Consider the following 19359-nt stretch of genomic DNA (forward strand, 5'->3'; position numbering starts at 1 on the left):
AGGATCTGTGTACCTTCCACCCTCTACCCTGCTCCTGAGAGTCTCTGTCCCTGGTCCTCCTCAGGAGCTGAGCCGGCAGGGAGGGAGCTTATCCCAGCGCCTGGCTGCAGGGACCTGCTGGAGCTTGCCCGACACCAGGCACCGCAAGAGCTGCGGAGCAGGGTGTGTGGGTGCGGGGGAGGGGGCCAGCTGTGCACTCCCGCAAACCAGCCTTCCCCCACTTTAAATTGCAGAGGCACTTAACTTGGGGGCCAGTTTTTACCTCCACACCCCCCCCAAAACTGCTTGCTTGCTTATTTAATCGGAGGCCGCACCCCAGCTGTAGTGAAGGCTGGCATGTGGTGTCGGTTTGAGGACTGGGAAAGGAGGTGGGATGAGCTGGTGTCAGGCCCTTGGATGAGCCTGAGGCTACAGGGCACAGGCTGCAGGGCTGTGGCATAGGGACGAGCTGGCCAGGACAGACATGCTTTTTTTTTTTTTTTTTTTTTTGAGACAGAGTTTCGCTCTTGTTGCCCAGGCTAGAGTGCAATGGCATGATCTTGGCTCACTGCGTTTCTCCTGCCTCAGCCTCCCGAGTAGCTGGGACTACAGGCTCCTGCCACCACACCCGGCTAATTTTTTGTATTTTTAGTAGAGGTGGGGTTTCACCATGTTAGCCAGGATGGTCTTGATCTCCTGACCTTGTGATCCACCCACGTCGGCCTCCCAAAGTGCTGGGATTACGGGTGTGAGCCACTGCACCCGGTCTGTTTTTTTGTTTTTGTTGTTTATTTTTTTCCTTAAGACTTAAGGTTTTACGTGGCTTTGCTTTTACTTTTATATTTAATTCCTTTTTTTTTTTTTTCTTTTGAGACAGGGTCTTGCTCTCACCCAAGCTGGAGTGCAGTGGTGCGATCACGGTTCGCTGTAGCCTCAACCTCCTGGACTCAAGTGATCCTCCCGCCTTAGCCTCCCCAGTAGCTGGGACTACAGGCACGGTCACTATGCCTGGCGAATTTTTTGTAGAGACAGGGTTTTGCCTTGTTGCCCAGGATGGTTTAATACCTTAAAATTTTTTTTGGTGGCTTTTGTCCATTGAGACATCCATATACTTTATGAAGTCAAAAAGAGTTACGTAACTCTTACAACAAAAAACAGCAGTTCCCTGTTCCTCTTACCTATTCCTGGAGAGCAAACTATCCCAAACTTAGTGGCTTAAAACAAACACTGTTTTATTACGTCTTAGGATATATTGTGTCAGGAGTTTGTGGAGGGCCTGGCTGGGTGCTGCTTCTGTTTCGTGGACACTGACTGGGGTGGCTCAGTGGGAGAAAGCTGGCAGGTGACTGGTCTGGAGGGTCCAGGACAGCTTCACTCACCTGCCTTCTGTCCTGGAGGGGTGGCTGGAATCCTGAGATCAGCTGGAACCTCATCCTCACTTAGTAGCACTTCAGAGGCCTCCTTAGGAGGGTGGCCAGCTGTATGATGGCTCAGGACTTAAAGAGAGCAAGGTGGAAGGTTCCAGTCCTCCAGAAGGCTGGGCTGCAGATTGTCAGGGCGTCCCTTCTGTCACCTTTCTCTGCTGAGGCAGCCTCGTGCTGCCCAGATGCAAGGCGGGAGCTGAGGGCTCCACCTCTCAGCGGCAGGAGTGCCAGGTGTCTGCACTACGACTCCCTCTGCCCAGAAGCCCCACCTTGGCCTTTCCTAAGCTGAGTGTTCTGACCCTTGCCATGAAGGGTCCAGTGAGGCCTTTGAGGATCTGTGTACCTTCCACCCTCTACCCTGCTCCTGAGAGTCTCTGTCCCTGGTCTTCCTCGGGAGCTGAGCTGGCAGGGAGGGAGCTTATCCCAGCGCCTGGCTGGGTGTTTACCTCCTCGATTCCAGCCGTACTGATCTATTGGTGGTTCTGTGCCCTCTCTCCCCCTCTCCCCCTCTCTCCCTCTCTCCCTTCTCCACTCCTGGTCGTGGTGTTGTTTGGTGGCTTCCCTTCATGGAAGATGGGGATTTGCCTCTCTTTGCCCCTTCTGTCCCATGTCTGCCTTCCCCGTCATCCAGGGGGTTTTGCCTGCCTCTCTCTCGCACTGGAAGGCCTACTGCTCGGATCCTATGTCGTCTTTCTCTTGAGTTAATCATTTAGTTTGACATGAGGCACACACCTTTTATAGGCTCTTGAGAAAGTGCAAGAGAGATTTTTTTTGGAGGTCTTGAATTATTGAAAATGTTTTTATCTACTCTTCAGCCTCACTGATAGTTTGGCTGAGTCTAGAATTTCAGGCCAGAAATCATTTACCTTCAGATTTTTGCAAGTGTTCTCCATTTTCTTTCTTTTTTTTTTGAGACGGAGTCTCGCTCTGTCGCCCAGACTGGAGTGCAGTGGCGCGATATCGGCTCACTGCAAACTCCGCCTCCCGGGTTCACGCCATTCTCCTGCCTCAGCCTCCCAAGTAGCTGGGACTACAGGCACCCTCCACCACGTCCGGCTTATTTTTTGTATTTTTAGTAGAGACGGGGTTTCACCGTGTTAGCCAGGATGGTCTCGATCTCCTGACCTTGTGATCCGCCCGCCTCGGCCTCCCAAAGTGCTGGGATTACAGGCGTGAGCCACTGTACCCTGCCACAAGTGTTCTCCATTTTCTCTGGCTTCTAGTACTGCAATTGAGAACCTTGATGCCATTCTGATTCCTGATTCTTTCTCTCTTAACATTTTAGTGTGAAAATTTTCAAAATACAGACAAGTTGTAAGGATGCTCCAGTGAACTCACATACCCAACAGCGGGGTTCTCCAGTTAACACAGCTGTCTGCGTTCCCTTCCCTTCCCCTCGCCGTCCAGCTTACTTACCCTTCCCTTCCCCTCCCCGTCCAGCTTACGTACCCTTCCCTTCCCCTCCCCGTCCAGCTCGTCTTGCTGCATTTCCAGTCAGTTGCAGACATCAGTCTGCTTTGCCCCAAACACTTTGCAGGCATATTCTTATTAGTTTATGATTCTTCTTTCAAAGGTAAGGTTTACATTCAGTGAAGGGCACAGGTCTTAAGAGGATCATTTAACGAGTTTTGACAAATGTGTTCTCCCATTATGGCCCCAGAGAGTTCCGTCACACCGATGCCACCCTTCCCCACCCAGACCGTGGCAACTGCAGGCTGATACTTTTCCACCATGGACTAGTTTTATGTGTTGTAGAATTTTATGTCAGTAGTGATTCCTGATTTTTATGGACAGCAGTTTCTCACCTTCAGGTTCTTTCCTTTATCCTCAGTAGTCTTAGTTTTCTTAACTTTATATTTCAACACTTCTGTTAAGTACTTGGTTCCTAATTTTGGTTTCCATGAGCTCTGTTTTGTTCTGAGTGTTCCTTTTGTAGCATCTCATTCTCATGCAGTAGTTGCAGTAGCTTTTCTTATCTAAGGATTTTAGTGATAGCTTTCTTTGAGTTGGGGGTGGAGGAGTGGGGGTGGATGTTCTCCGTGTGTGTGTGTGTGTGTGCGTGTGCGCGTGTGCGTGTGCGTGTGTGCGTGTGTGTGTGTGTGTGTCCGTCCCCCAGGCTGGACTTGAACTCTGGGTCTCAAGTGCTTCTCCTGCCTCAGCCTCCCAGGTAGCTGGGACTGCAGGAGCACCACGCCATACCTGGTGCCCTCCCTGCATCTTCAGCGTGGCTGCCTGCCTTCCAGGGCCTCTGCTGAGCACCTCGGAGAGTCAGCCCTGTCTCCTGCCCCAGTGAGCACCTCGGAGAGTCAGCCCTGTCTCCTGCCCCAGTGAGCACCTCGGAGAGTCAGCCCTGTCTCCTGCCCCAGTGAGCACCTCGGAGAGTCAGCCCTGTCTCCTGCCCCAGTGGGCACCTCGGAGAGTCAGCCCTGTCTCCTGCCCCAGTGGGCACCTCGGAGAGTCAGCCCTGTCTCCTGCCCCAGTGGGCACCTCGGGTTAGGCCTATCCTGCCCCACCCCCCAGAGTTCTCTGGTCCCACAGATCTGGAGCTTTTTAGGGACCTGTCCTGTGGATCAGGGGGAGTCTGGGTTTCCTCCCTTCAGGGGAGGGCTGGGCTTCTCGGTCTGAGGCATTTCCTGCTGTCCCTGCACTTCCAGGCTCCTCCGTGGTCCTGGTGCTGCCTTCCCTGCCCTTCCTCTTCTACCCTGTAGCTTTTCCCTTGAAAAAGAAAACGGTCTGTTTCTACTGTTTTTAGTGGGATTTTACCCGCTATTTTTTACATGTTCAACCCCCTGTATTACTCAGAAGTCTTGCGATTAGGTTTTTGACCAAATCTTAGGAACCGTCATGGGGGTGGCAGCTGGTGTTTCTTGCGTGTTGATGGTGTGGGGCACTGTGCCAAGTGCACCACCTGCTCTGGTCCATTTACTCAGAAGCACCACGCACCTGGCCTGTGGAGTCCCCCACACAGGTCGGGAACGTGGCCGAGGTACCCAGCCCAGAGGGTGATGAGCAGAGTTACACCAGATGTGGGGGGTGATTCCCTGTGGGTGCAGACCCTGGGTGGGGAGGGAGGGGTGCCTGGGGCGGTGGCTGCTCTTGGGGGTAAGCACTGGTGCCAGTGTGTGTTGGGGGGTGCGAGGGACCTAGGCAGGTGCTGGCGCCGCGGCCTCTATGTCAGGGCCTCTTTCCCTAGGGGCACACAGGCTGGAAGCGCAGTCCTGGTTGAGCTTTCCTAGTTTCCAGGTCGGGGGTGAGGCACAGGACATGGCCGGCTCGGCCCCTTCCTCTCTGTTCTGTCCAGCTCAGCCCCTTCCTCTCCATCTGTCCTGTCCGGCCTGGCCCCTTCCTCTCCGTCCTGTCCAGCTCAGCCCCTTCCTCTCCATCTTGTCTGGCCCGGCCCCTTCCTCTCCGTCTGTCCTGTCTGGCCCCTTCCCCTCCATCTTGTGAGGCCCGGCCCTTTCCTCTCCGGCCCGGCCCCTTCCTCTCCGTCCTGTCCAGCTCGTCCCCTTCCTTTCCATCTTGTGCTGGCCCGGCCCCTTCCTCTCCGTCCTGTCCAGCTCAGCCCCTTCGTCTCCGTCCTGTCCAGCTCGGCCCCTTCCTCTCCATCTTGTGCGGCCCGACCCCTTCCTCTGTGTCCGACCTGTCCGGCTCAGCCCCTTCCTCTCCGTTCTGTCTGGCCTGGCCCCTTCTTCTCCATCCGTCCTGTCTGGCCTGGTCCCTTCCTCTCTGTCCGTCCTGTCCGGCTCAGCCCCTTCCTCTTCGTCCTGCCCAGCCCACCCCGGTCCCTTCGCAGCATCATCCTCTCCAGTGCACTGTGTGCTGGGACTCGAGTCTTGGCTCTTCCGTCTTCACCCTTTGTGACTTGGGGCAGCAGCAATTGCTGACTTCCCTGGGCCTCGGTCTTCCTTTCCGTGAAAGGGACTTGTGAGCATCTCTCACAGAACACCTGTGATGAAGGAAGGGCGTCACATCTTTGACCTTCTTAAAATACAAGATTGTTTTTGTTTTAATCTTTTGTGTTTCTTGTGGGGTGCTTCATCCAGAGGAAAGGAGAAAGGAAATGAAAACTCTGCAGAAAATCGGCAGGCCTGGCATCAGCCTCGCAGTCTGATTTTGACACGGCTGTAGGGGAGACACGGCAACATTCTGTCCCCCGAGGGCACAGCTTCAGGAACGGCTCCGGGCCCGAGGGCACCTCTCGCCTGGCTGTGTCTCAGTGCTCTGCCCTCCTAAAGGGACTCAGGCCAGTGGGCAGGACTGTGGGATGGGAGCGGGAGGCTTAGGGGGTGAGGGTGGCAGGCAGGCTCTGGCTTCCCTTCCCAACCAGATTCCAGATCCTGGGGGCAGGGCATCCCGGGTCTGTCTGCCGAGCACATGTAAAGAGGAAGAGGAACAGAAGGTGTAGGAACCCCCATGGGCCTGTCCTGTCTGCTGCCCTCCCCTGACCTGCTCTAGCTCTTAAGGGGTTTTGAGTACTTGCCCCTCCCCTTCCTTTGGAAAGTGTTTCTTAGGGTTTCTTGGTTGTCATTCATTTCTGGTTGGAATTCCCATAGTGAGACCGTCTTGGTTTTGCGCTGGCCTAGGGGCTGCTTTGTGCCCTGTGGTGCTGAGTGCGCCATGGCTGTAAGCCCTGTGCCTCCCTCCACGTGCTGCGTCTGGCGTGCCATGTCCGCTTGTCCAGCCCTCTGCTGCCCTCTCCACGTGCTGCGTCCAGCATGCCGTGTCCTCTCATCCAGGCCTCTGCTGCCCCCTCCACACACTGCGTCCCCTGTGCTGTGTCCTCTCGTTCAGCCCTCTGCTGCCACCTCCACGCACTGCGTCCCATGTGCCGTGTCCTCTCGTCCAGCCCTCTGCTGCCACCTCCACACGCTGCGTCCCGTGTGCCGTGTCCTGTTGTCCAGCCCTCTGCTGCCCGCTGCTCTCTTTGGGACTTCCATTGTTTCCCCTTGCCCTTCCTTTCCTGGTTTTCTTCCCTAGTGAGCGGCCCTTCCTGCTGCTGCGGGGCCCTGCTGTGGCCTCTGCCTTCCGTCCCTGGTGGTGATGAGACTGGCTGAGACCCAGGGGAAGCCTGGAGACTGTCCTAGATTTCAGGGATGGCGGTACACAGGCTTGCTGGCTTGGGTTAGGGCCCTAGGCCCTGCCTTCGGGTTGCCTGGAAGCCGCCAGTCAGGCCCGGACACCTCTCTGCCCCCTGTCACCTCGGAGCAGCAGCCCAGGAGCAGGTCACGGCCCTTCCCCTGTGTTACATGGTCACCTGCCTGAGAACCCCTGCAGGCCCCTGTGTTTTGGGAAGTCGATTTAACTGAACAGAGCGCAGCTGAGAAGGGGCTGCCTCCCTCCCCACCCACCCTCATTGCCTGGGACCGCGTGTCCAGGAGCCGGGCCTCGGGTGTCTGGTCTCTGGGCCACACATGCTAACATGGCCAAGCCCAGCAGCACCCCCGGGGTCCTCACCCGCCATGTGCCTGTGGTCGTGGCCAAGGTCTGGGCCCGACCTGCTCTCGGCGCTGTGGGCACCACTCAGCCATTTTCTGCACGTGGCCGAGGAGACATTTGGTTTCTCATTAAAAAGAAACAGACCGGGCGCGGTGGCTCACGCCTGTAATCTCAGCACTTTGGGAGGCCGAGGCGGGTGGATCATGAGGTCAGGAGATCGAGACCATCCTGGCTAACACGTTGAAACCCCATCTCTACTAAAAATACACAAAAAATTAGCTGGGCGTGGTGGCGGGCGCCTGTAATCCCAACTAGTTGGGAGGCTGAGGCACGAGAATGGCGTGAACCCAGGAGGCGGAGCTTGCAGTGAGCTGAGATCATGCCACTGTATTCCAGCCTGGGCAACAGAGCGAGACTCCATCTCAAAAAAAAAAAAACAACCCTGGGAACATCAGTGGGGTTTTATTGACTGTGTCAGACAACTCAGCGATGCAGAGAAATGAAAGTGGAGTTGATTTGGCTGTTGTGGTGAGATACAGCCAAGGTGTATGAGAGAATTTGGGTAAAGCTTTCTTTCTGGACATTTGTTGATGTTGATGAGTAAGTGGAGGGCTTTATTTGTAACTTGAAGTCTGAGATTTGTCATGCCAATACCTAAATTTTAATTTGTCTGTACAAATAATGCCACGATTTAATTTTTTTTTTTTTTTTTGAGACAGAGTCTTGCTCTGTCACCCAGGCTGGAGTGCAGTAGCGTGATCGCCGCCTCCCAGGTTCAAGCGATTCTCCTGCCTCAGCCTCCCGAATAGCTGGGATCACAGTTGCGTGGTACCACGCCCGGCTAATATTTTATATTTTTAGTAGAGATGGGGTTCATCGTGTTAGCCAGGATGGTCTCGATCTCTTGACCTCGTGATCCACCCGCCTCGGCCTCCCAAAGTGCTGGGATTACTGGGATTATAGGCGTGAGCCACCGGGCTGGGCCCACGATTTGAATTTTTATGCAACTGGAGCTAATTAATTTTTTCAGACAAGTGGGAGTGGAGTAAACTGCCCCTCTCTGTTGCCCCTTTTTCCTACCAAGGCCCCTCCAGGCTGTCTCTTGCCTGGTGAGTGTGAGGGAATGGGTGGGCGCAGCCCTGTGGGATGGTGCTCTGTGGCAGGGCTGGCAGTTTCTGGGTGTGTGGCCTGTGGGTAGCCTTTATACCGGGTGCACAATCCCCAGCTCCTCCCTTCCAACACCTTTGCCCTGAGCGGCCTTGGAAATGGGGCTCCTGGTGGCTCTGCAGGCACCGTCAGAGTCAGAGGGAGGGCGAGCGGCTTTTGGTTTCTGTTTAAACAGCGTCTTTTCACTCCCTCCTCTCCCAGTGCGGATTGGCGCTGCGGCTTCTGTGTTGAGAGGGAAACTTGAAACCCTGAGCTATGGCTTGTTTTGTCTTTGATTGGGAAACCCAATTCAGGTTTGTGAACTTGGGCCAAGTTTAAGAATTCCCACAGTTTTCTTCAGCTCCTCTCCTCCCCGAACCCCGACAGCGAGGTGTCTTATGCTTCGGCATTCTCGCTCGCCTGACTCAGACTTGTTAGTTTTCCAGAGCAACTTGTGTGGCCGCCGTCTAGGGAGTTTATTCAGAGGGTGCCTCTGCATGCACAGCAGCCAGGTACAGAAGTCATTAGTTAAATTGCACAAGGACAAGTAAAATTAAAAAAATTAGCACTCAGATCTTCTTTTTTTTCATGCTACAAATAACAGTGAAAAACCTAACGATGAAAATAGATGCGAACAGACGAAAGGCCGATGGGCTTGATCCCTTCTCATCCTCTCTCTTGTGTCTCCTGGAGGCTTCTGCACCTCTGTGTCTTCCCCCGCTCTGCTGCTTCTTCTCCACCTCGACGTCCCCCTCTGCCTGCTGCATCTTCTCCACCTCGACGTCCCCCTCTGCCTGCTACATCTTCTCCACCTCAGCGTCCCCCTCTGTCTGCTGCGTCTTGTCCACCTCGATGTCCCCCTCTGTCTGCTGCGTCTTCTCCACCTCGATGTCCCCCTCTGTCTGCTGCGTCTTCTCCACCTTGATGTCCCCCTCTGCCTGCTGCATCGGGGCTGCCTACTGGGCTTGGTCTTCAGGGCCACTGTTTCTCCTCAGCTAAGTCCTGAGAGTCACATTTCCATCCATTGCAGTGAAATCTTTTCCTTCAGGTATTTCCAGACCTTGGTTTTGGCCCCTTTTCATATCTTCCTTGTTTCCTCACTATGGTTTTCATTTCCCCTTTCATCTCCTACCTGTTTTTTGATAGTATCTTTTTAGGTTATCTCAAGTTCATTTCAAGCTCTGAAAGTAGGAATTAAAGTAAGAACCGCGTTGCACTAGCAGGCACTAGGCATTGTTCCAAGCACGTGGATAAATTGAGAATCCTCGTGGTCGTCCCGGTGGTGGGACTGCCATTGTCCAAAGAGACCTGCTTTTGCCCTTGGGGCCACACGGGTCCCTCTCACAGGATGCAACCATGGTGGCTTTGCATCATGTCACCTCAGCCAGGCAGGGCCTTCTGCGGGAACCCCCTTCCCTGGTAGTTCTCGGAGAGAGCTGTGCACAATCTGGAGGCAGAAGCGAAGCAGCAGCCCCCGTGTGCGGCAGCTCCTGGGGCTGTCCTGTTGTTGGCTGTGCTGTTGTTGGCTGTGCTGTTGTTGGCTGTGCTGTTGTTGGCTGTCCTGTTGTTGGCTGTGCTGTTGTTGGTTGTGCTGTTTTGCTGTTGGCTGTGCTGTTGTTGGTTGTGTGTGCTGACCCTGGACCCCTTACAGTATGGCTGTGCATGGACTGGTGACTTGGCCCCCATGGCCTCATCAGCCCTGATCCATCCCTGCATTGAATTCGTATGGGGCTTGTGGTGAGTCTGGACTGACTCAGCTTTCTAAAAGCTGAAAAGCAAAAGTTCGTAGGGCTGCAGAGATAAATGGGCAGACCCGGTATCCTCCTGAGAGCTCAAAACACCTCCCAATTATTGATAACTAAATATGTAGTGGAGATATAGATATGTATAAAATGCACATTACATACCATGTGTGTCCATACAATATTTCAACAACAGAGGTGACTGGCATGATTCCATAATTGATATAGAATCATGTAGCTAGCCGTTGGAGAATACACCTTTGTAGACACCTGAGGAACATTCACAGATATTACACAGCTAGGCTAAAAAACAAGTCTCGAGACATTTCAGAGACTCACTGGCGTACAGATGGTATTCCATGCTCACAAAGTAATGAAATTAAAAACTGGATACAGAATGATAAAGGAAAGGTGATAATTTTTAGTTAGAAGATATACAAATGTCTAAATCACATGAGTCAAAGAAGTCTCAGGAGAAGTTTTAAAATAAAAAGTTAAAAAAGTTTAAAAATAAAAATAGTCACAAAATTATTCTATCTAAAATTTTGGGATGCAGCTAAGGAAACTTAAACCCTTAAACAGGTGTGACAAAAATGTGGCCTGCAGGCCCAGTGGGGCCTCAGCCTGTTTCTGTACAGCTTTGGAGCCAAGAAGGGTTTTCACATTTTAAAAATGTTATCAATAAGAATAAACACAACCAAGCAGAGTCTGCGATGTGGACTGCATGTGGCCCACAGGGCCTGAGGTTCTCTCTGGCCCTGGCAGGAATTACTTGGTGACTCGGCCTCAGACGCATGTACAGAAAAGGAGAAAGGTTCACTCTGCACAGGGCGGGTGGGAAGAGGGCAGTGAGCAGAACCCTAGAAATGAAGGAGGTGGAAGACAAAGATGAGAAAGGACACACAGAGCCAAACGCAGCTCTTCGAGAGGGATGATGGGACCGATAAACGCGTGGCCAATGGGCAGAAAGCAGGAGCCTTACACACGGAAGGGAGCCCTTGCACAGCCACCGTGGAGATGGAAAATGGCATGTTAAGAATACCTTTTGCCAGGAAATTTGGTAGCTCAGGCAAAATAGACATTCCGAGAGAAACGTAATTTATCAAAGTTGACCCAAGTAGGAGTAGAAAAGTGACTCCTCGCTGCTTCAGCGCGTCTGCTTGTAAGCGGGAACGATTACTGTTGACCCCATAGGATTTTTAATGATTTTGTTGAGACGCAATTCACATGCCATTCAGTTCTGTCATTAAGTATACAGTTCAGTGGTTTGTAATGCATTTGCAGAGTTTTGCAGCCATCGCCAGAGTCAGTTGTAGAACATTTTACCCCACGCTCCTTAGCTGTCATCCCCAACCCCCCCCGACAGATGGATAAACCCCCCCATCCTAGACACCACAGATGGCTCACTCATTCTGGACATTTCCCGTGAATGGAACCGTGCCACCTGTGGTCCTCTGTGGTGGCTCCTTGCCCCGAGCATGGCGTTGGCGCGGCCCCGAGCGTGGCGTTGATGTGGCCCCGAGCGTGGTGTTGGTGCGGCCCCGAGCGTGGCATTGACATCCTGAGTGTGGCGTTGACGTGGTCCCGAGTGTGGCGTTGATGTGGCCCCGAGCGTGGCGTTGGCGTGGCCCCGAGCGTGACGTTGATGTGGCCCCGAGCGTGACGTTGATGTGGCCCCGAGCGTGGCGTTGGCGTGGCCCCGAGCGTGACGTTGATGTGGCCCTGAGCGTGGCGTTGGCGTGGTCCGTGGGCGACGCAGCCCCCAGCAGTGCTCCTTTTCTTTTCCTTGTTGAAGCCTGTTCCATCATGTGGCATCTTAGTCAGCTCAGGCTGTGGAAACAAGACACCACAGATGGGGGCTCAAGCAGCACAAATGTATCCCTCACAGTTCTGGAGGCTGGGTGTCCAAGGTCAAGGTGCCAGCAGGCTCGGCAGCAGGCTCGGTTTCTTACGTGTTTTCCTGGGCCTGCAGGCGCTGCCTTCCTGCCGCGTGCTCGCCGTTCGGTCTGTGTCTTGGTGTCCTTATTTCCTCTTCTTAGGAGGACACTGGTCATAGCAGATCCGGGCCCCACTTGCATGGCCTCATTTTTTCTTACGCATCTCTAAGGGCCACATCTCCAGATACAGGCACTCGGGGGCACTGGGGTTAAGACTTAAGTATGTGGATTTCAGGGAGACAGAATTTGGCCCGTGACATATGTGGAGGCCGCATTTTATTTATCCATCTGTCAGTTGGTAGACGTTTGGGTTGTTTCCCATTGTAGGCTGCTGTGAATAAAGCATTTGTGTATGAGTTTTTGTGTGGATGTGGTTTTTGTCTTGGGTATAGGCCTGGGCTTGGAGCATAGGACTGTTCGGAAAGTTAAGGGAACGAACATATCCAGAGCTCAGAACCATATCTGGCGTGTGATGCATTCTGTTTTGAGGTTAGTGATGATGATGCAGAGCGGCTCTCGAGGATGAGAGCTCGTGATGGAGCGTGCCTCTTTATGCCCGATGTGAATGTGGCTACTCAGCTTTCTCTTTTTTTTTTGTTTTTTAATTAATTTATTTTGTTGAGACAGGTTCTTGCTCTGTTGCCGAGGCTGGAGTGCAGTGGTGTGATCATAGCTCACTGCATCCTTGACCTCCTGGGCGCAAGTGATCCTCCGACCTCAGCCTCCTGAGTAGCTGGAACCACAGGCATGTGCCACCATGCCCAGCTAATTGTCGTATTTTTTTTTCTTTCTTGTAAGGGTAGGGTTTTGCCATGTAGCTGGTCTCAAAGTCCTGGGCTTAAGCAGTCCACCTGTCTCAGCCTCCTAAGGTGCTGGGATTACAGGCTTGAGCCACTGCATCCAGCACCTCCCCCCGCCTTTTTTTTTTCTTTTTTTTGAGTCAGGGTCTTACTCTGTTGCCCAGGCTGGAGTGCAGTGGCTCACTCACGGCTCGCTGTAGCTTTGACCTCATGGGCTAGATCCATCCCCTGACCTCAGCCTCACAAGTAGCTGAGACTACAGGTGTTTGCCACCACACCCAGCTAATTTTTTCTTTTTTTTTTTTTTGTAGAGGCAGGGTCTCACCATCTAGCCCAGGTTGGTCTTGAACTACTAGCCTCAAATGATCCTCTCATCTTGGCCTCCCAAAGTATTGTGATTACAGGCATGAGTCTGAATCTGAAAAAGCAAAATTCAAATAGTAAGACAAAGACACCCAAACATGTCAGTGAAGTAAATGGACTAAACTCACCAGCTTAAAATCATATGGTAGATTTTTACTCAACATAGATCTAAAATGCAAGAATATAATAAGATTAAAAGAAAAACAGAAAAGAATATACTGAGAAAACTAACCAAAAGAAAGCTGGGGCCAGTAATAGTGGCTCATGCCTGTAATCACAATACTTCGGGAAGCTAAGATGAGAGGATCATTTGAGGCCAGGAGTTCAAGACCAACCTGGGCTAGATGGTGAGACCCTGTCTCTACAAAGAAAAAAAACCACATGCCCCAATGCTTGTGTTCCCCAAAATTCCTGCTGAAATCCTCACTCCCAAGGGCATGGTGTTAGGAGGTGTGGCCTTTCGTAGATGATGAGTCACAGGGACAGAGCTTCGTGAATGCGATTAGGGCCCTTACATAGTTGATGGACACTTAAGTTTTCCCACCTTTTGGCCCTTGTGAATAATACTTCTGTGAACATTTGCGTACAAGTGTCTGTTTGAATCCCTGTCTTCCCCTCTTTTGGGTGTGCATCCAGGGTGGGATCGCTGGACCGCGTGCGGACCCTCGGTGCGCATCCAGGGTGGGATCGCTGGACCGCGTGCGGACCCTCGGTGCGCATGCAGGGTGGGATCGCTGGACCGCGTGCGGACCCTCGGTGCGCATCCAGGGTGGGATCGCTGGACCGCGTGCGGACCCTCGGTGCGCATCCAGGGTGGGATCGCTGGACCGCGTGCGGACCCTCGGTGCGCATCCAGGGTGGGATCGCTGGACCGCGTGCGGACCCTCGGTGCGCATCCAGGGTGGGATCGCTGGACCGCGTGCGGACCCTCGGTGCGCATCCAGGGTGGGATCGCTGGACCGCGTGCGGACCCTCGGTGCGCATCCAGGGTGGGATCGCTGGACCGCGTGCGGACCCTCGGTGCGCATCCAGGGTGGGATCGCTGGACCGCGTGCGGACCCTCGGTGCGCATCCAGGGTGGGATCGCTGGACCGCGTGCGGACCCTCGGTGCGCATCCAGGGTGGGATCGCTGGACCGCGTGCGGACCCTCGGTGCGCATCCAGGGTGGGATCGCTGGACCGCGTGCGGACCCTCGGTGCGCATCCAGGGTGGGATCGCTGGACCGCGTGCGGACCCTCGGTGCGCATCCAGGGTGGGATCGCTGGACCGTGTGCGGACCCTCGGTGTGCATCCAGGGTGGGATTGCTGGACCGTGTGCGGACCCTCGGTGTGTTACTGAGGCGTCCCCAAGCTGTTTCCACAGACGCTGTGCTGCCCTGCATTCCCACCAGCAAGGTGCACAGCTTCTGGTTTCTCCGTGTCCTCACCAACACCTGTGTTTTTCTTTTTAAAAAAATTATAATCAGCCTCGTAGGTGTGAGGGGCTATCTTGTGATTTTGATTTGAATTTTTCTTAATGACGAATGACATTGAGTATCTTTTCATGTGCTCATTGGTTGTTTGTGTATTTCTCTGGATAAATGTCTAGTCAAGTCCTTTGACCATTTTTAAATTGGATTGTTTGTCCTTTTGTTGTTGAGTTGTAAAGCTGTTTGTATCTTCTGGATATTAAACTCTTATCAGATATATCATTTGCAGATATTTTCTCCTGTTAGTTGTCTTTTTTTTTTCTTTTGATAATGTCTTTGTATTGTGTCGTGTTTAATGTAAACATTTCACCATTGTTTTAATTCCTTCTTTTCAGTTCTTTTCTCTGTGTGTGCAGTTTTTGGGTGTGTGTGATGTGTACATACACACATGCACATATACAGGTGTCTAAAAAGTATTTTGATTTTTTTGCTTTAAATATTTGACACTTTTAAATTGGAGTTGAGATTCTGTATGGAGTAATGTATTGTTGAATGACAGGAAAGTGTGAAGCTTCTCAGAGTGTTACTACTTGACATATCCACAGGAGCCATACAAATGATACAACCTTGCTGCTTGTGTCTTATGGTTTTACCTTTGTTATTTTAATTTGTTTTAGTTTTTTTTTGAAACAGGGTCTTGCTGTGTCTCTCAGGCAGGAGTACAGTGTTATGCTCACAGCTCACAGCAGCCTTGACCTCCCGGGCTCAAGCAGTCCTCCTGCTTCAGCCTCCAAGTAGCTGGTGCTACAGGTGCACACCATCATACCTGGCTAACTTCTGTATTTTTTTGTAGAGATGGGATCTCCCTATGTTGTCCAGGCTGGTCTCGAACTCCTGGGCTCAAGTGATCCTCCCGCCTCAGCCTCCCTAAGTGCTGGGATTACGGGCATGAGCCACTGTGCCCAGCCAGCCTTTGTTGTTTTTAAAAGTCGAAATTCGTGTTTTTGGGTCAAAGCTAAGCTGTGACATATGAACATGATCTAGTTATGTTTGGTTATACACCATATGCAGAAAGCAGCCTCTTCATGAATCTTTTAATGAACATCTTTCTACCTGGAAGAAACCCTTTACCTACTAAACTTATTTTCACACCTTCCTAATTTTGTTGTCTTCCGTGTTTTTGCTAGCTCCAGGCCTATTCGGCATTTAAAATAAAATGCAGGTTGGCCAGTCTGGCTGGGCAGTTCTACAGGTACTACGGCTGGAGAATCCCAGTTGACTTGAAATTCAGGTTTTGCTTGTGAAAGTAGCTGGCTGGGGCTTCTGTTGATGACAGTGCTGTGTGGACAGCCTGGTTCGCTGGGTGTGCCTCACAGACACAGGACACTTTTTAGGGTTGCTTTTGAATGTGCCTGAGGTGAGGTTCCCGTGTTTTCCTTGTACTTACCTTCATATTTTCTGACCCTCCTGTGGATGGAAAATCGACTGAGTGTGTGAAGCGCCTGTTGGTGTGAACGGGCCCCGCTCAGCCCGGCCATGGCTGTCTTAGGATCCCGCTTGGTGGCAAGGAGGGTGCGGCTCGTGGGTGGCTGCCCGGGGCTACCCCGTGTGGACTTGCTGGGACTTTGTCTTGATGTGAGAACTGCTGTCAGGTGGTGCTTCCTGCAGTGGGGATGAGTGTGGCTCTCAGCGCCTCTGTGGGGCTGGGGGTCTTGGGCAGCGAGGCCGGGGCCAGGCTGCGTGGCAACCCTGAGTCCCACCCTCATTGTCTTTGCTTGGGATCCCGAGAGGCCATGGGGAGCCTGTTGGGTCTGTGTCCTCCCCGCACTGGCTTTCAGGGAAAGGGAGTTTCGTGGGTCGTCCGGCCTGCCGGCTCTGTGTTCTCCCTACACCGACACACTGGCTTTCAGGGAAAGGGAGTCTCGTGGGTCGTCCGGCCTGCAGGCTCTGTGTCCTCCCTACACTGACACACTGGCTTTCAGGGAGATTGGGTCTTGTGTGTCCTGTTGGGTGAGCAGACACACAAGCTGTGACTTCGGGGCTACGGAAGTTGCTCTGTGGTTTCCGGCAGTGTAGACTCCAAGTGTGAGCCCTGTAGTGAGGACAAAGAGTGGAGGTTGGAGTTCAGAATTGTGGACAGGCTCCTGAGGACCAGCAGAGGCTGGAGGCCAGGGCTTGCCCACTGCGATTGTGGCTGTGGAAAGATTCCAGTCCACAGCGGGGGCTGCCTGCTGCCCAGACTCACCCTGAATAAAGTGTCTTCAGAGCCACCTGTCCTGCCTGTTCATGGCAGTGACCCAGAAAGATTCGTCAGTGGGCGGTGAGTTGGGAACAGAAAGAAAACCCTTGAGATAACTGGGTTGGAGACAGGCAGCAGGCTTGTCATTGTGCACTGGTGACATGGCCTTTGGCCTCCCCAGCTGTCTGGCCTGGGCCTCGTGGTCTCGCTCTTTCATTGTGCACTGGTGACGTGGCCTTTGGCCTCCACAGCCGTCTGGCCTGGGCCTCGTGGTCCTGCTCTTGGGCTTCATGTGTCCTTGGGTGTCAGCTCCAGCACTGCGTCCTCTGGGCCCTGCTGCTTCTGAAGTGCCTGTGCCAGGGACACTGTCTTGGGGCCAGTGGAGGTCTGAGTATGGGGGCTGGGAGTCCCAGGCAGTGAGTCATGGCAGAACTGGCCCCTGACTTCCTGGTTAAGCCTTTAATTCTCCCGAACGCCTGTTTTTGCTTCTTTCAAGTTGTTGTGCTTGAGCCACTCTGTCATTAGCTGTGGGCGTTTCGAGTGCCAGCGCCTGGTGTTGAGCAGAGCGGGTAGGAGCGCCCTGGCTTCAGGGAGGGCCCCCGCCCCCGCATGGCGGTCACGCTGCTCTGAGTGTCCCCTCCCCTCTGGTGGCCTTTCACAGTGGTGGAAGCGCAGGAACTGACTGGCTCTTCTCCCTGTGGTGGCTGCTCGGGTGGCAGTGAGGGGACAGCGAGGGGGACAGACACAGGTGGAAGGAACCATGGTGGGTTTCATTAACAATGACAGTGGCTCAGGAGATCCTGAGGCTGTTTAATTAGCAAACAGCAATTACCTGGGATTGCTTGAAAAGAAAGTTCTAACTTAGAACAGTAACCTGAGCAGGGCTGGCCACGCTGGAATCCAGTGCCCACTGTGACAGTGGAGAACCAGCAGACGCCACTGGCTTTGATGGATGATGGAGAGGGCACTGGCGTCTTCTGCCATTTGTGGTGGGTCCTTGTGTGCTGTGTTTGCAGGCACCATGGGTCTCCCTGGACGGGGTTCGGTTCCACCCCAGCGCCCTTGTCTTGTCTCATCGCCCATATCCGGGCTGTGTAAGAAGCATGTCCATTTGTCTCGAGCTGGAGGATCTCTGCTCCGCCCCTGAGGGAGGCCAGGAGGCCCTTGTTGGACGCTCTGGGGGGCGGCACTGGGACACGGCCATTGCACCCGGCCCTGGACACAGGGTGGCCACTGCATCTGGCCCTGGACACAGGGTGGCCAGGGACTTGGGGGAGGAGCTCTTCAGGATCTGTCACGTGCACGTGAATGCTTTATGCCTTTGGTATTCTTTTGTTTAATTTTAGTAAAACCGCGGCTCGTCGCAAGAAGAGTGTGGGCGTTGGCAGCTTTGTCCCAGGTGCCGCAGGGTTGGGGGTGGTGCCTGTCACCGCCTGCTGCTGGTGGGGGTCAGCTGCACGGGATGCACGGCCTTGCGCCAGCGGCAGCCCCAGAGGCCATGCATAGGGCAGGCCCCGGTGGTCAGGGACCCACCCAGTCCTGCCAGGCATTGGGCTTGGGATGTGCGGCCGGCTGGGGGCACACATTCATGCCACAGGTCCCCGTGAGTCTGGGCCATGTGCCTGGCGAGCCCTAAATTCCACCTCATGTCAGCTGCTGGTTCACGTCAGCTGCTGGTGTTGGGTGTTCGCATGATGCTTTTCTTTCTTGGGGGATGGATCAGTGGATGGAGAAATAAAGCTGTGAGGGCATAAAATCAATGTTTGTTTATATCGATAGTCGTCCCTTAAACTCAGATCCAGGGGTGTCAAGAGACCTGAGCCCGGCCCCGGTGTTGCTGCGCCCTGGCCGTGTGTCCAGAGAGGGCTGTGATTGCGGCTGTCAGCCCTGCCCATTGGAGCTGCAGCTCGGTAAACTCAAAGATGTATTTTGACAAGGTTTTCCTCTAAAGATGTGGGAGTCTTTGCACCTCACCAAGCTGTGCTGGTGCGGCCGTGGCACACACTGGGCTTTTTACGTCTCTCTTCTAGGGAGTGAGTCAGTGGGCCTAGGATGGTTAAGGTATAGGAATTTTAATAGGGAATTTTCAAGTAAATGGTTCTGTTAGTATTACAGCTTATTTTAGAAAGTAAGGTGCTTTCATAGAGAATGTTTAAAATTATTAAGAGGTAGACAATTCTTTTAAAAACCTGAAGGTCTTTTATTGTGGTGTGAGTTTATATTTATTTCCATCATTTTGTATTTGTCAGATTTTTATGCAGGGGGGTTGCATAATGTCTGCCTGGAGAGCCTGAGCCTCTGTGGAAGAGCTGGGCCAGGAAAAGCCTCTCAGCGGAGGAGCCAGGGGGAAAAGCCTCTCAGCAGAGGAGCCTTCACCCAGAGACCAGCCTGGGGGTCCTTGGCCCAGACGGGGGAGGTGGGAACATGGCCTTGGGTTCTTTCCTCCTTGCAATTTGGGTGAATAATGTGTGATGAGGCCTAAGAGGAGATTTATAAAGAGTATAATCTCTCAGTCTTAGAGAAGAGTGTTTCAAAGTATGGGTTCTCAGTGTCTGTATTGAAAAAGTAAAAAATTCAGTAAATGGGTAGGTTATTTTTCGATTTGAGGGTTATTTCTAAGCAAATGATTTATTTTTAGCACAGGAGAGTGATGCTCCACCATGTCTTTTTAGCTTAGGAACTGTCTTCTGCAGTGAGTTGGCCTTTCTGCCTACGCACGTGTGTTGCTGGCCCTGGCTCAGCTGTGGCGGAAATCAGTCACCTGTGGAGTTATGGAAGTCCAGGTGGCCGCCCCAGGCCGGGGGCCCTCATTCAGTCAAGCGGGGCCAGGCGTCTATATCCTCTCATGCGTCCCAGGTGGCCGCTGGCATGCGGGTGTGACTT

The 19359-nt window shown here is 53.1% G+C and overlaps 1 protein-coding gene across 16 annotated transcripts in view; it reads left to right on the top strand.

Annotated features, from left to right (window-relative positions):
- TBCD (tubulin folding cofactor D) overlaps positions 1-19359 on the top strand; it is a 190770-nt gene that overhangs the window by 91952 nt on the left and 79459 nt on the right. The window lies entirely within an intron of this gene.

This window comes from Pongo pygmaeus, chromosome 19, assembly GCF_028885625.2.
Source record: "Pongo pygmaeus isolate AG05252 chromosome 19, NHGRI_mPonPyg2-v2.0_pri, whole genome shotgun sequence".
NCBI classification, from domain to species: Eukaryota; Metazoa; Chordata; class Mammalia; order Primates; family Hominidae; genus Pongo; species Pongo pygmaeus.